Raw genomic sequence first — 15,489 nt, 5'->3', positions numbered from 1 at the left:
AGTATCATTGAAAATAGAACAATTTGATTAATTTAACCATGTGGCTAAAAATACTTTTACCAGTGTCCACTTACACTGCTACAGAATCCCTTCAAATAAGCTCTATAGTCACCCTTCCCCGGATTTAGCAGAGCCGCCCTCCATGGTATGCTCTTCTGCTGATGAGGCAGTGACCAAAGCAGATCTCACCCCGCTTGGCAGGCACACATTAAGGCCAGCAGTGTTCCAATCCTTCTTAGTAACTCATGTCCAATTGGATCCGCAACATCCAGTCGGTATTGTCTGATGAACTCTCCCATTGGATGGGCTATGTCTTCTTTTATGTCCAAATGGCCTGCGTACTGCATGGATGTAACGTGGCCTGCGTACTGCATGGATGATAGATAACTAACCTTGTGCTGACTGGCATCCCTTTATCTGGTTTGCTGGCACCTGGCTTAATCCCATTAAACCATATCACATATGTATTGACAGAGGAGAATGGCCAGCTGACTTAACCTTTATTCTAACAGCAAGGTGCTCAGCTCTCATCACAACAGAGGGGAGAACTTTGAATGTGCAGCATGGAGAAGGCCTGTTTCCAGGCCTGGAGGTGTGGGTAAAATTTAAACCACTGTATGAAAGTCTGCAGATGAGGCAGTGTCAATTGTGAGTCATGTTTCTTTTATTGCCAGAACCTTAATGTTGTTTGAGAGGAAGAGGATATGGATTGAGGTTAGTTTGCTACCCAAAAAACGTGCATTCCATAAGGCACATTTAACGGATGTTGAAAGAGACAGAAGACAGCCGATAAGGATTGCTGAATTTCCGTTCTATGCAGAATCAGAATAAATTGCATGGGGACCATTGACAATAGGAAAGAAGTTCTTGGGGTAGATGTATTAAGCACCGATTCTAGCAAATTGCTGATATTCTGCGACTTTGCTGGTAAGACTGGCCTTTAAACACATTGCCATTTTATATTTAGCCGGCAAAGTTGCCAAATATCATGGATTTGCTAGTATCGGCGCTTAATACATTTACCCCTTTCAGTTTAAATTAGCAGAAAGTGGATGTACTGAGAGGGCAATATTGGTAAAGGGTTGTGATGCTGGAGGGAGGGGGTGAATATGGGATTTGATAAGGGTTTAAGAATAAGCAGCAAGTGGCCAAGGCAAGTAAACAAAAGGCAGCGAGATGGTGAATGTAGATTCTGTATGAAGCAGGATGAAGGTTGTTGCTTGTGGTCCTCAGTTTGTTTGTGAATACTTCTTTTTTTAACTGTAAATTCCCTTGATTTTGTAAATGTAAATTAGCCTGATTTTGGAGAATAGGAGGGCAGATACTTTGGCCCTGATTTATCATTAAACACAGTGTGAACGCATTTAAAGGAAACGGATTTAACTTGCACACACCTATGCCCAGGGGCGGATTGGTCATTGCCCTTATTTTCCCGGGAGGCCAGTGACACCTGAGGCCGCTGTAGGCCACTTGATTCTTATTTTTATAAGTTAATTTTTTTACTCCTCCCGGCGGCGCCAGCCTCGTTCTTTCCGGTCCAGTCTCCCCCCGAACCAGGGGTTCCAAAGATGGGGGAGTATAGAACGAGGCCGGCGCCGCCGGGAGGAGTAAAAAAATTAACTTACAAAAATAAGAATCAGGGAGCTCCTCTCCTCCCATACTTGGCCTCCTCCAGTCCCGTTAAAGCAGAATGCCACATGGGACGGCACCACCACGTGACAGGTGCCGTCCCATTTGTGCACGCGATGCAGACAGAGAAAACTTCAATAGAGCATGACTCCAACAAGGTAAGTGTAAGTGGGGGGGCTGTTATACTATTATTCTGCTATGTGGGGGCTGTTATACTATTATTCTGCTATGTGGGGGCTGTTATACTATTATTCTGCTATGTGGGGGCTGTTATAATATTATTTTGTTATGTGGGGGCTGTTATAATATTATTTTGTTGTGTGGGGGCTGTTATACTATTATTTTGTTATGTGGGGGCTGTTGTACTATTATTTTGTTTTGTGGGGGCTGTTATACTATTCTTTTGCTATGTGGGGGCTGTTACACTATTATTTTGTTATGTGGGGGCTGTTACACTATTATTTTGTTGTGTGGGGGCTGTTACACTATTATTTTGTTGTGTGGGGGCTGTTATACTATTCTTTTGCTGTGTGGGGGCTGTTACACTATTATTTTGCTATGTGGGGGCTGTTACACTATTATTTTGCTGTGTGGGGGCTGTTACACTATTATTTTGTTGTGTGGGGGCTGTTATACTATTCTTTTGCTGTGTGGGGACTGTTGCACTATTATTTTGCTATGTGGGGGCTGTTACACTATTATTTTGCTGTGTGGGGGCTGTTACACTATTATTTTGCTATGTGGTGGCTGTTACACTATTATTTTGCTATGTGGGGGGCTGTTATACTATTTTACTATGTGGGGTGCTCTTATACTATGGGGGGCTTCTCTACTGTTATGCTATGTGAGAGAAGGGGCTGTTATACTATTATACTATGTGACAGAAAGGGGGGCTGCTATTTTACTATAATGTGTGAGTGAAGTGAGTGGGGGGCGTCTTAATATAATGTGGGTGTGAGGTAGGCAATTAATTTAATGGTGGAGTGTAGAATGGGGCTAATTATTTAATGAGTGTTATTTTATTTGTGGGGTGATGGTGGGGCAATTTAATTTAATAGTGGGGTTATTAATTTAGGATGGGGTGATGGGACCTTTAACTTAATCCTTGGGTGGTATGGGGGCCATAAATTGAATGTGGGGATTTTTGGGGGTGAATGTAAATATGAATATGAATTATTTAATGGCAGTGATGGTTGCAGGAAATATGTATATTTAACATAAATGCTATGAATTTATTGCTGGGGGGTCTCTACTGTAATTTGGGTGGGAGGTAGGCTATTAATTTAAAGGTGGACTGTGGGTCGGAGCTAATTATTTAATGGTTAGTGCTATTAATTTATTTCTTGGTTGATGGTGGAGCTGTTTAATTTAATAGTGGGCTCTATTAATTTAAGGTGAGGTGACAAGACCTTTAATTTAATGCTGGGGTGGTTTTGGGCTATTAATTGAATGTGGGGCTGAGTTTGGGGAGGAGGGCTATTTATTGAATGTGGATTGTTGTGGGAAATGGTTATATTTGTTAAACGTTAATGCTATTAATTTATTGCTAGGGCTATTTGGAGGGAGGGAGATAAGTTCATTTTTTTTGAATGGGAATACTATTATTTTAATGCCAGTGCTGTTTGGAATTTTCTAAATGTCATGTACCCATTTTGTTTTCCAAATAGGGCCTCCAACATTCCAGGATCCAGACAAGCAGCAACTGAGCTAAAGACACAGCAGCCACAGGTGGTGAAAGTGACAAGAACAGGAGAGTCTGTCAACTTCCCGGAATCTGGTGACTGTCTCACTTAATCAGGTTTGGTCCGACAACAGGACAGTTGGGAGGTATGTCCCGCTTCACACTGTACTGCTAGTGAAGGCAGAGCTACGTGCACCTAACAGTAGTGCACAGTTTTGCCTGTGTAGTCTACTAAAATGACAGCCCCCCTGTCTTAAGTGCCCCAGGCCCCCCTGAGCTTTAATCCAGCTCTGGTGATAATTTAGTGGTTCCTGTATTGATCCCACTGCCTGCCTCTACCTTGCACTGGTCCCATTCTCAGATCACTTTGTTGAACATATGAGCAGCCACCATTACACTGACAATATTATTAATCCTGCTCCTTTGCACTTACTGTATCACCAGCAAACCCTTGGAATAGCTCTCACCTTCACTTATGCCATTGTCTTCCTGCACTGTTATTTTAAACCACCCCAAATCACTGGGCACATTAGGGCGCATACACAATTGTTGCAAAATAAGTGTTTTGTTGCATTATGGCAAGAATTTCAGCTTTGTGATGATCGCACCTGGAAAGCCATTTATTATAAGGATAATTTGAAATGCATGTTTTGGAACACACAGACACACACACAGACAGACAGACAGACACACACACACACACACACACACACAGATACACACACTTAGAGAAAGAGATTGGACTGGTAGTTTGCATCTCAGGACATCAGGGAAAGATGAAACAGTGAGGTCCTCATATGCTGCTCTGGCAGACTGATCAAATGCTTTTGTGCTAACAAGTTTCATAATAGTTAAACTTATTAACTAAAGTCAGATATGTTTCTATGAAGGGAATAATGGGTTAGTAAGCAACTAAACAAGTTGGAGACAGAGGTATAAATCAGTTGCATATCATGCAAAAGGATTCATGTATTTTTATAGCACAGGACTGGCAGCTTTTTCCCTGCATTCCTTTAGAGATGACTCCTTGGGCTAGATTTACTAAGCTGCGGGTTTGAAAAAGTGGGGATGTTGCCTATAGCAACCAATCAGATTCTAGCTTTCATTTATTTAGTACTTTCTACAAAATGATAGCTAGAATCTGATTGGTTGCTATAGGCAACATCCCCACTTTTTCAAACCCACAGCTTAGTAAATCTAGCCCCTTGTGTATTAAGTCATCACATCTAGGTTTTCTTAAATGTTACTACAGCCAAATATCAGTACCTCTAAAACCCGCCTACTTTTGTGTTGGCCCCACCTACATTTGATTTGGCCCCGCCCACACTAGGCCACTTCAATTATTTTTTCCAGGGCCAATTTAAGTTCCCAATCCGCTCCTGATCGCCAGTGTCAATAGGAGTCCCAGCAAGGTTCCCCATCTATCTTAGCCACGTAAAAGTTCCACAGGCAAAAGAGTCTGTCAACAGAAGGTCCAGGGAGTCTTGGTATCTTACAGTTCCCGGCCGATGGCCAACTCTCCACCAGTGCGGTGGGGCTCTGGATATCAGTCTCCCCACTCCTATGGCTGCACCAATTTACCCACAACTTGGCGAGTATCTCCTGATGGAGTGAGGTGATGACAGGTTCCACGATGGAGCAACAGCCTGCTGCCCAAGTTCATGACACCGATGATCACCAGGTCTGCTGGTAGAGAACAAAAACTCAACATCAGTCAGCCCCACATCTTCCAGGAATCAATCCTCAGAATGAATACCCTGTCTGTCCCTGGAGTGGCTCTTTATATTCATGGTCAAATTCTTACAGTGATTTCCCCTCCCCGGGCAAACCGTTGGGTCTCTCCTTCTTTAACATTGGTGGGTGCTGGGCAAGGGAGTTTGAGTGGGAGTGGAGATGAGCTGTCCTTCCACAGTGGCTCCCCTGCTGTGTCCCTACCCCAATGTCTGGGCCAGATCTCCAGATCTTGGATAACACACACTCCCTCCTGAAATTAACCTCTTCCATGCTTTTGTTGCGTGTCAGGGCTTCCAGCTGTCCCTCACTTCCTGTCCCTTCCTTGTTACTCCCCTAGGTGTCCGCAAGAAGTTTTTCCTCTGTCCATCTTGAGCAATTTAAGAACTGATCCTACAGATCATGTAATGCCTGCGGATTGACGGGCCAATGGGAGATGTTATCTTGGCAGTGTGGCCCGGTCTCGTCATAGAGGGGTTGCAGTAGTAGGGTTGAAAAGACATTTGAATGTATTAAAGAGGTATTTGGGGTTAGAAGCCTGAACGTAGATGAACAGTTTATTTTATAATTAATTTACATTCTTTAAATATTTAAATATGTTCCCCAGATTTATGATCTCATTAAATGACCTGGCAACACTACTTGAAATGAAGAATTACACATTTATATAATTGACCTGTACAATAAAGATATTGTCAAAGAATTCTGCTAAAAGGCCTGAACTGTGACAGCTTCCACCGATCACCTGGAAGCCAAACCCATTCATGTTGTGTGCAAAACATAAGGACTGGGAAGAGCAGTTGTATTATGGATCTATTAGCTCATTTGCTTTCTATTCCAGGGAGTAATTCCAGTGCATAAAGGATGACACACAGGATTGGGTAAACAAGGTTAAACCTTTAGGGTAGTACCAAACAGGGCTTTATTACTATTGTGTATTGAAGTCAAACATACACAGAGTTTAACCCTGTTAGGAACGGTGATAGTTTAATAACCATTTTGGTACATTTTGTGCTGCATTTGCTTTGCTGGGAATAACTTTTCTAAACTTTTTTTTTTTTCTGAGCTCGTTTTATAATTCAATATGGGGACATATATACTGTATATACAGTAAATATATATATATATATATATATATATAACGCCCACATTAAGATTGCTAAGGATTCTTTTGTGACACGCCTAAAAATACATTTGGTTCCTGTGAGTATATCCCCAGTAGACTTTTGTTTGCTGTTTTTGGAACATTAGGATATATTAATTCATGCTCAATAATAACAAATCAAGTATTGAAAGAAAATGTACAGGATAAGGGACTGATACATCAAGGCACGTATTCTGAATGCAACACGATATCAGCAAGGCACAGATCTCAAGATGCATGTGGTTATGAAATTGGGGGCAGGTCTGCTGTGCTCTACTACACTGGATGCAGCAAGATGCGCCCAATACCTATGTGGATTATAAATTTGCAAAAGAACGTCCTGGAAAATAAAAAAAAAATCTTGCATTATTGCTACCTGACAATAATAAAGACTATAATGTTAAAACAGTAAAAAAAAAAATTATTACAATGTTGTTAATGTCTACTGAGCATAAAATATATTTTTACAGTTGCTCGTTATTGCAAACATATTATAGCATGGATACGAGACTATCATTACTACTGATCAGGACTTAGACTGGCCCCTTAGCTAGAGCAAGAGATACGGCAGAAAAACAAGTAACTTTGAGATGTCTAAAGCTTGAATTGGACATGGCTGCGTGTGTTTTTGGTTGGCACGCCCATACTGTAAATTCACTACAGCAAGACGCCCTTTCCCCGCCCATTTCACTCCCCAAAAGCGTAGACTGTAGCAAGTGTCCTATGCGCTCGCAAGCGCACGGAACAGGACTGTGTTCACGGACGTTTCGGCTGGTTCTGGGCATGCGCAGAATGATTTTGCATACAATACACTCAAAATCAGTTTATTCCAAAAAAGATTATTTCTAGTTAAGGGCTACAATGTTTTAATATCTGAAAAAAGTGTTTATTTCACCATCTGTATTTAAAGAAGGAAGAAATATTTTTAAAAGGAGCCTTTGATTTGATATTGTAAGAACATCTAAGAAGCCCTCCCTTGTATACCTTCTATGTTTTATATTGCAACAGAAGCGCCTTGCCTATTCCTACCTTTTATTTGAATGGATGTATCTGGGGAACTCTCCCTGTCTTATTGTGTGGCAGTTATGTGAACACGCCCTTACTGTACTCAGCCTGCACATGTCTGCCCGCATTCTGCCTCTCCAGACATAATGCAAGTCAACTATACGCAAAATTCTACATATCGACGTACAGGATGTGTATGCTTTTTGGTGCACATACACTGTATGGAAGTGCGTATCTTACATAAACAAATGTACTTCCAACTCTAAATGAGCCTCTTCATGTGTATTACTAATGTAATAGAGACAAAGCCTAACTCACTTGTCTACAAGCGGAGGATTAGGCAGACATTTTGTGAGGGTGAACAAATATTCATAAGAGTGCGTCCTACCAATTCACTAAGATTTAATACTGCATGAATATTAGTCATGCAGTGACTCAGTAATGTCACTATTTCTTGATGAATTGATAGGCCTGATTATTACTTCAGGGGCATTTGAATATTTTTAATTTTAAAACCTTGGGAACTGAGAGCTGTTAGTATTGATAGTAGATAAAAATTAAACAACATAAAAAAACAACACAGAGTATTTAACGGTTATATTAACACAGTAACGGTTTACACCTATATAGAATAACATATACACAAAAACGTCCTTGATTACATATGACGAATGTCAGAAATCACATTCTGGTCTCAAACAGCCGGATAGATTTGACTCTACCTGCAGAGTAGATGCGGAGTCTAATGAGGGGTAGGTATTCGCCAGGGTCCTGCAAGGAGGTATGGACTTGGCAGCTATCCCCTGCCATCCATGGATCTTCGAACTGGAATTGGACATAACTGGCAGATGGCAGAAATAATCTAGCCTGATTGATGTGGAATACACAAGATAGCGAAGATTCGGGAAGTCACTAGCATGGATGGAATAACCAGGAACACACTAGCATGGATGGAATAACCAGGAACTCACAGACGTAGATAGAATAATTAGGAACACGCTGGCGTGGATGGAATAATCAGGGAAAACACTGACGTGGATGGATTAACCAGGAACACACTGGCAGGAATGGAATAACCAGGAACACACTGGCATGGATGGAATAACCAGGAACACACTGGCATGGATGGAATAACCAGGAACTCACAGACGTAGATAGAATAATTAGGAACACGCTGGCGTGGATGGAATAATCAGGGAAAACACTGACGTGGATGGAATAACCAGGAACACACTGGCAGGAATGGAATAACCAGGAACACACTGGCATGGATGGAATAACCAGGAACACACTGGCATGGATGGAATAGCCAGGAATTCACAGACGTAGATAGAATAATTAGGAACACACTGGTGTGGATGGAATAATCAGGAAAAACACTGACGTGGATGGAATAACCAGGAACACACTGGCATGGATGGAATAACCAGGAACACACTGGCATGGATGGAATAACCAGGAACTCACAGACATGGATAGAATAATAAGGAACACACTGGCGTGGATGGAATAATCAGGGAAAACACTTACGTGGATGGAATAACCAGGAACACACTAGCGTGGATGAAATAGCCAGGAACACACTGGTATGAATGGAATAAACAGGAACACACTGGCATGGATAGAATAACCAGGAACGATTCAGGGATGCACTGGAGAGAGCCAGGAGCCAAACAGTCATGAACTTAAATTATTCTTCTAGCACCATTTTGCTGAAAATGGTGCATTATATAATACGGAGTCAATGCCCAAATCAATCCAAGATGGTGCCTGCCATCATCACAACATCGGCCGTGCCGGAGGGGAAGAAAGTCTCCAGTGCCGCTTGAAGTTTTGCCTTTAAACACATTGCCTTTTTTAAATTTTGCCTGCAAAGTTGCCGAATATCAGCGATTTACAGAAATCGGACTTTAATACATTTACCTCCAGGTCTCTTTAAATCATATTCAACAAAAATTCTTCTCCTTTCATCCTCTGCTCATTTATTTCCTTCATTTCATACACTTTCACATGTCCATTCCCCCTACAGATACCCTGAGTGACCTAAGTTCTTTGGAAAAGCTCTGTTTGTGGTCTCCAATCCGCAAAGGTATAATTTCTTCAATTTACAACTTGTTAATAGATGTTATCGTTGGCTGTCAGGATCCACATGAAAGAAACTGAGAGAGGGACCTGGGGCCACTCCTGGATGAATCTTGCTAGGAGGAAGGGAGAGAAGGTACAGCTACCAGGACACAACACGAATTAAAGAAACGACACATAAACTGTACTGTACCTAGGTGGTATAATGCTCTAGAGAAACTGTCTAAAATGTCCCCTAACTCAAACCCATACAGCTGGTAGAACGGTGGCCAAAGGGCCGACTCCTCCACATTTGGTAACGGTGGCCAAAGGGCACACTCCTCCACATTTGATGGACTTGCCCCACACATTGTTCCGCTTTGGGACAAAGTACTGTCCATTATCAATTTTTTGTCTGAGCAATCAATCTCAAAGGACCCATGGACCTTTTTACCCTCCCTCCTCTAGATCTTTAATTGGAAATTGGAAAATCCAGACTCTCCCTCTATCAGAACTTTTAAAAATTTTGTGTGGCATATAGCCAGCAAGGAGACCATTACATACTACTTACCTAATAAGTAGCATAAATTTGATGCCATTTGGGTATTTTAGAGAAAGCCATAACCACATGCCCTCCTCCAGGACGCTTACCTCTCTCTAGCTATTCGGGCCTTATACTGAATATGTGTAAGAAACTTACCTGCTCCACATTCCGGCTCCTGATCGAGGCCGTCTGCACAGTAAGCATCAGGGTGGGGGGGTGCGGCTTGCTGCGGTTATGTGACCGTAGGCGGGAATTTGAATTCCCCTTTCCTGTATTAGAATGGATCTGACACTTAGGGGCATATTCAATTAGCTTTTGGATTCGCGGTAACGCGCCGGAACAGCCGCGAAACGTAATACACGGTACCGCAATAACGTGGATTTTAGTTCGCAGCCCATAAGGTTGCGAACGAAAATCCGCGCTAATGCGGTACCGTAATACCCGCAAGAACGCGCACTTTTCGCGGCAACGCGCATTACCGCGAATCCAAAAGCGAATTGAATATGCCCCTTAGCCTGTGTCAGAGCAATAGGATTTTTGTCCCTGCGACTGGCTCCTGTTTTGTCCTGCTACTGTGCATTTGTTTGTCTCCCTGTGTATAACTTCTGGCTTGTCTGAATTTCTGGACTCCTTGTACTGCGCTACTCCTGTGTACCAGACCTCTGCTCCTCTTTCAGACTATGGCTCCGGATTCTCCTTTGCACTGCGCTACTTCTGTGTACCAGACCCCGGCTAATCCGATCAGACTATGGATTTGGTTTCACCCCTGCACCACACCATTAACTACCTTTAGCTTGTTTTCTCTCCACTATGTACTCTGTGTCCTGCCGCAACCTTCTATCACGTCAGTGTGCAAACCTAAGGGCCGTGACCTGAGAACTCCCAGCAGCAAATTCAATCCCACCTTGCGGCGGTTCTTGGTGAAGACAGGGGGGTTTGCCAATATTAGATTGACCTCAAACAGTAGTCAATTCATGAAAGAGTTCTCTTCCTTAGCTGCAGCCATTACTGCACAAACCAAGAAGTCTGCCAATTCCAAACGTTGGCCTTCTGAGGCATTGGAGGCCTTTGCCATACTTAAGAAAGCTTTTACCTCTGCTTCCATTCTTCAGCAGCCTGATTTCGCTGTTCCTTTCTTTTTTTAAGTAGATGCTCCTTCCATCGGTGTTGGAGGTCTTTTGTCTCAAAAGACCTCCTCTGGGAAACTTTGTCCATGTAGTTTCTTTTCTTGGAAATTCTTTCTGTCTGAGAGAATTTATGGTATAGGAGATAGGAACTTCTCGCTATTAAACTTGCTCTGGAAGAGTGGAGACATCATCCTGAGAGAGCCCAATTTCCCGTAACCATCTATACAGATCATAAGAATCTTTTATATATACAATTTGCATCCTGTTTATATCCACAACAAGCCAGGTGGTCCCTTTTTTATCCCACTTTGATATGATCATCACCTTCAGGCCAGACTTCAAGAACAAAAAAGGGTATGCTCTTTCTAGCTCTGTTGACTCTGCTGATTCCGAGGATCTGGATATAGGAAGACTTATTATTGATTTTGAATTATTGCGGCTACCCCACCAAGTGACCTGAGAACTCTCCATGAGAAAACTTTTATTCCACTCCATCGTCGTACAAAACTTCTCAAGTGGGCTCATGCCTCTCGCTTTGTTGGACACTATAGTATTAAAAAGACTAAGGAATTAGTATTCCGCAATTACTGGGGCCCTTCCTTGCAGTCTGCCTTGGAAGAATATGTCTCTTCATGCTCCATTTGTGCTTGAAATAAAGTTCTCAGACAAACACCTTATGGGCTCCTGCATTCGCTCCACACCACTGATTGTCCTTGGAGTCATTTGTTGATGGATTTCATCACTGACTTACCTTGTTCCAAAGGGTGCTCCATTTTTTGGGTCGTCACAAACTGCTTTTCTCACGCAGCTTATTCTTTTCTATTAGAAAGGCTACCATCTGCCTCCTCCTTGACTAAACTCTTTATAAAAAAGGTTTTTCGTCTAAATGGCAGTCTGGACAAGATTGTTTCCGACCGCGGTACCCAGTTTGTAGCAAAATTTTGGAGAGCCTTCTGCCATGTTTGTGAGATCAAACTAAATTTCTCCTCCACCTACCATCCCCAAACCAATGGTCTGACAGAAAGGACCAACCAAGAACTTGAGAAGTTCCTCAGGTGGTATATCTATGTGAAACAAGATAACTGGGTTGATCTATTACCATGGGCAGAGTTTGCTCATAATAATCACTGTCCCGAGTCAACTTCGGTTTCTCCTTTCTTTGAACTTCAAGGATTCCATCCAAAGCTCCCTCCATTCTCTGATTTACCACCATCCAGAATTCCTGGTGTGGATTCCCTTCTGCAAAGTTTTTCTTATCGGTGGGTCCAAGTCAAGCAGAGATTGTCCCAAGCCTCTACCCTAACAAAAGGACTTTTGAAAAAAAGAAATGTCCTGCTCCCTTACTTTCTCTAGGAGACAAAGTAGGGTTGTCTACTGGGACCCTTCGCTTTCAGTTCCCTTCTAGAAAATTTGCTCCATGTTTTATTGGGCCCTTCAAAATCATGGATATCATGAACCCGGTGACGTTTAGACTGGAATTACCTCCCACCATGAAGATACCTAATGTATTTCATGTCTCCCTCTTAAAGCCACTTGTTATTAACAAAATTTCTTCTGCTAAGAAGGCTCCTTCAGCTGTCTCTGTACAAGCTCAAGAGTATGAGGTCAACGAAATCCTCAACTCACATATTTGGAGAAGCTCCCTTCAATTCTTGGTTGATTGGAAAGCTCCAATCAACCAAGAACACTTTTGGATTCCTGCCAAAGATCTTCATGCTCCGGATCTCCTAAAACGTTTTACTAAAAAATTTCCACACAAACCTTATAGGGTGTCCGGAGTTCACCACTAGGAGAAAGGGGTACGGTAATAAACTTACCTGCTCCATGTTCGAGCTCCTGATCGATACCACCTGCACTGACAACATCTGGCATGGCTCGCTGCGGTCATGTAAGTGTAGGCGGGGAATTTGAATTCTGCTTTCTTATATTAGAATGGCTCTGACACTTAGCCTGTGCCAGAGCAATTGGTTTTCTGCCCCTGCGTCTGGCTCCTGTTGTATCCTTCCTCTGTGTATTTGTTTGTTTCCCTTTGTATGACTTCTGGCTTGCCTGACTCTGGTCCTGGACTCCTTGTACTGCACTACCCCTGTGTACCAGACCTCTGATAACCCCACCTGACTACGGCTTCGGCTTATCCTTTGTACCATGCTACTCATGTATACCAGACCTCGGCTAATCCGATCTAATTATGGCTTCAGTTTCTCCCCTGCACCACACCATTAGCTACCTTTAGCTTGTTTTCAATCCACTCTGCACTCTGTGTCCTGCCACGACCTTCCATCTTTCTTCTATCACATCAGTAGGCTAACCTAAGGGCCTCTCTCGACTTACGAACTCCCGGCAGCAAAATCCATCTCACCTTGTGGCGGTTCTTGGTAAATACCGGGGCGGTTTGTTAGACTCCGAGCCTTGGGAAGGCCTGTGCTAACCCTGACTGATAATATATTCTCCCGTGATCATAACAACATGCTTTTGGCTGCCTCCGGGGGCCACTGTGACTAAGCTGCTATTTTGTAATCTCCTAGTATATATACATGATACACATCATGGCCCTGATTCATTAACGAAAGTAAGGCAAAAAAAAGGAGTAAATGTTCTCCTTGACAAACTATGTTACAATGCAAGACGTGCAAATTAGTTTATTATTAATAAGTTAAATACTGGCTGTTTTTTCATGTAGCACACAAATTCCTAATAGGTCTATTTTTACTATGCAATTTAAAGTTGATCTAGGACATGCCCTTCCCCAACTATAAATCTGTCCCGACATGTTAAATTTATCTCCCCCTTGAATGGGGGAAAGTTACTCCTTTTTTTGCTTTAATTTACTTAATGAATCAGGCCCCATGTTTGCATGTACCTTGTATCTCCTAGCGAAACATTGCAATTTGGCTAGGGTTATCCACCCAACTATTAGAATCAAGGTGGTCTGATTTCCTGGATCATCACCAATTGGAAGATACTAAGCCACCAACATCTGGGTAACATTTCATTCTCTTTTCATTGCTGGCAGGAGAGTTTTAAATCTGTTCTTCTAACACTCTTGTCTCCATAGCAGATGTCTGGGTGGATGCCAGAGAAAATGGGTCAGTCGCGGATCCACGGATGAGGGCAGACAGGCAATCCTGCCCGGCCGCTTGATTGTGTAATAAACACAATCAGAGCTGCCGGGCAGCATACTTTGCCTGCCCGTCTCTCCCAACACGGACCTGCACACAGTGTCCACTACTCATAGAAGTAAAAAAGGGGGTGGGGACTAAATCGTCCCCCTCCAAAACAAAATTTAGATCCGCTCCTGCAACGAGTCTGCCAGATAATCCACCACTGAGTTATTGACTTTTGCTATGGCACCAAAATTGGTCACAGTCATGAGACTTTAGCCCGTCAAGTGCCACCATTGTATAATCTATGTCGGTGTCTGTCCGCCACTTAAGTGGTCAAGATGTAGATTATATGTCAACTGACAGAGATTCTCACAGCTTCCAGCTCACTTTAAAAAAACCTCTACCTAATTCACTGGAAGGGCGAAACCACATATATTCCTATAACCATGTGTCATAATGGTGCCATGGTGACAGGCAGGAAACATAGGGACATGATCACTGGTGTTTCCTGCATGAGAAATGTACTCTAGGTCAAGTGAGATCCAGGTCATCTCTTTCACAGTGGCACTACATTACAACATGTGCTTACATGCTATACAAAAAAAAATAGATGTTCAAAAAAGTTGATAAACTAAAAAGAAGTAAAATAAAAATAAAAAACAGACACACTAACTTTACACAAAACATACTGTAAACCAGTGAAGGTCAACATGATCCGCTTCAAGTGCTCTCTAACCTGCAAAAGGGCCCCACATTTCCCTTAATCTCAGTAATAAGCTAAAGCAATATATTTAATCAAAAAGACACCCTATGCACTCACACCAAAAAAACTCTCAGAGTGCCTACTAACCAAAGCTACACCATATGCCCTTTAGAACCCCCATTAAGGCAAACAGAGTCTCAGACCTCCACTCTTCCTAAAACACGGCTCACTCTCCCCGCTCACTTTCTTAATAACAGCTAGGGCTATGAGATAATTTGGTGGAACATAAAGCAGAGATTTAGTAATAATAAAGCAGTAAGAAGTCTGACCACAGGTGAAAGCACGGCGGGCGGGCGGCCTGTTGCCCATCTCTGTTCTAAATCTACATTGACATACTTGGTATCCCTGCAAAGATTGCACAAGTTACAAAATAAAATAAGGGGACTGTTTAATGGGTTGAATCAAAATAGCTCATACTTGCTAACTTTTAAACTCTGGAAGGGGAGTCAAGTGGCAAGTGTAAGTGTAAGTGGGGTCATGGCGCCAAGATCTTGTCACCAGGACCCCGCCCAAGCTGCAATTATGGAAGTGGAGGGCTGGGAAAAGATGGCACAAATCTTCTGGGAGTCTGATAGGACTCCCCGAAACTAGTGAATCTCTCTGACAACCCGGGTGAGTAGGTAAGCATGAAGTAGCTAAAGGATGGGTTAAGTATTTTTTCCCCTGTAACCATGTAATAATATTTTGCTGAGATAAAGTA

Source organism: Mixophyes fleayi, chromosome 3 (genome assembly GCF_038048845.1).
Source record: "Mixophyes fleayi isolate aMixFle1 chromosome 3, aMixFle1.hap1, whole genome shotgun sequence".
Lineage (NCBI taxonomy): Eukaryota > Metazoa > Chordata > Amphibia > Anura > Limnodynastidae > Mixophyes > Mixophyes fleayi.
The sequence above is the reverse complement of the archived record's forward strand: the minus strand, read 5'-3'. Positions refer to the sequence as shown.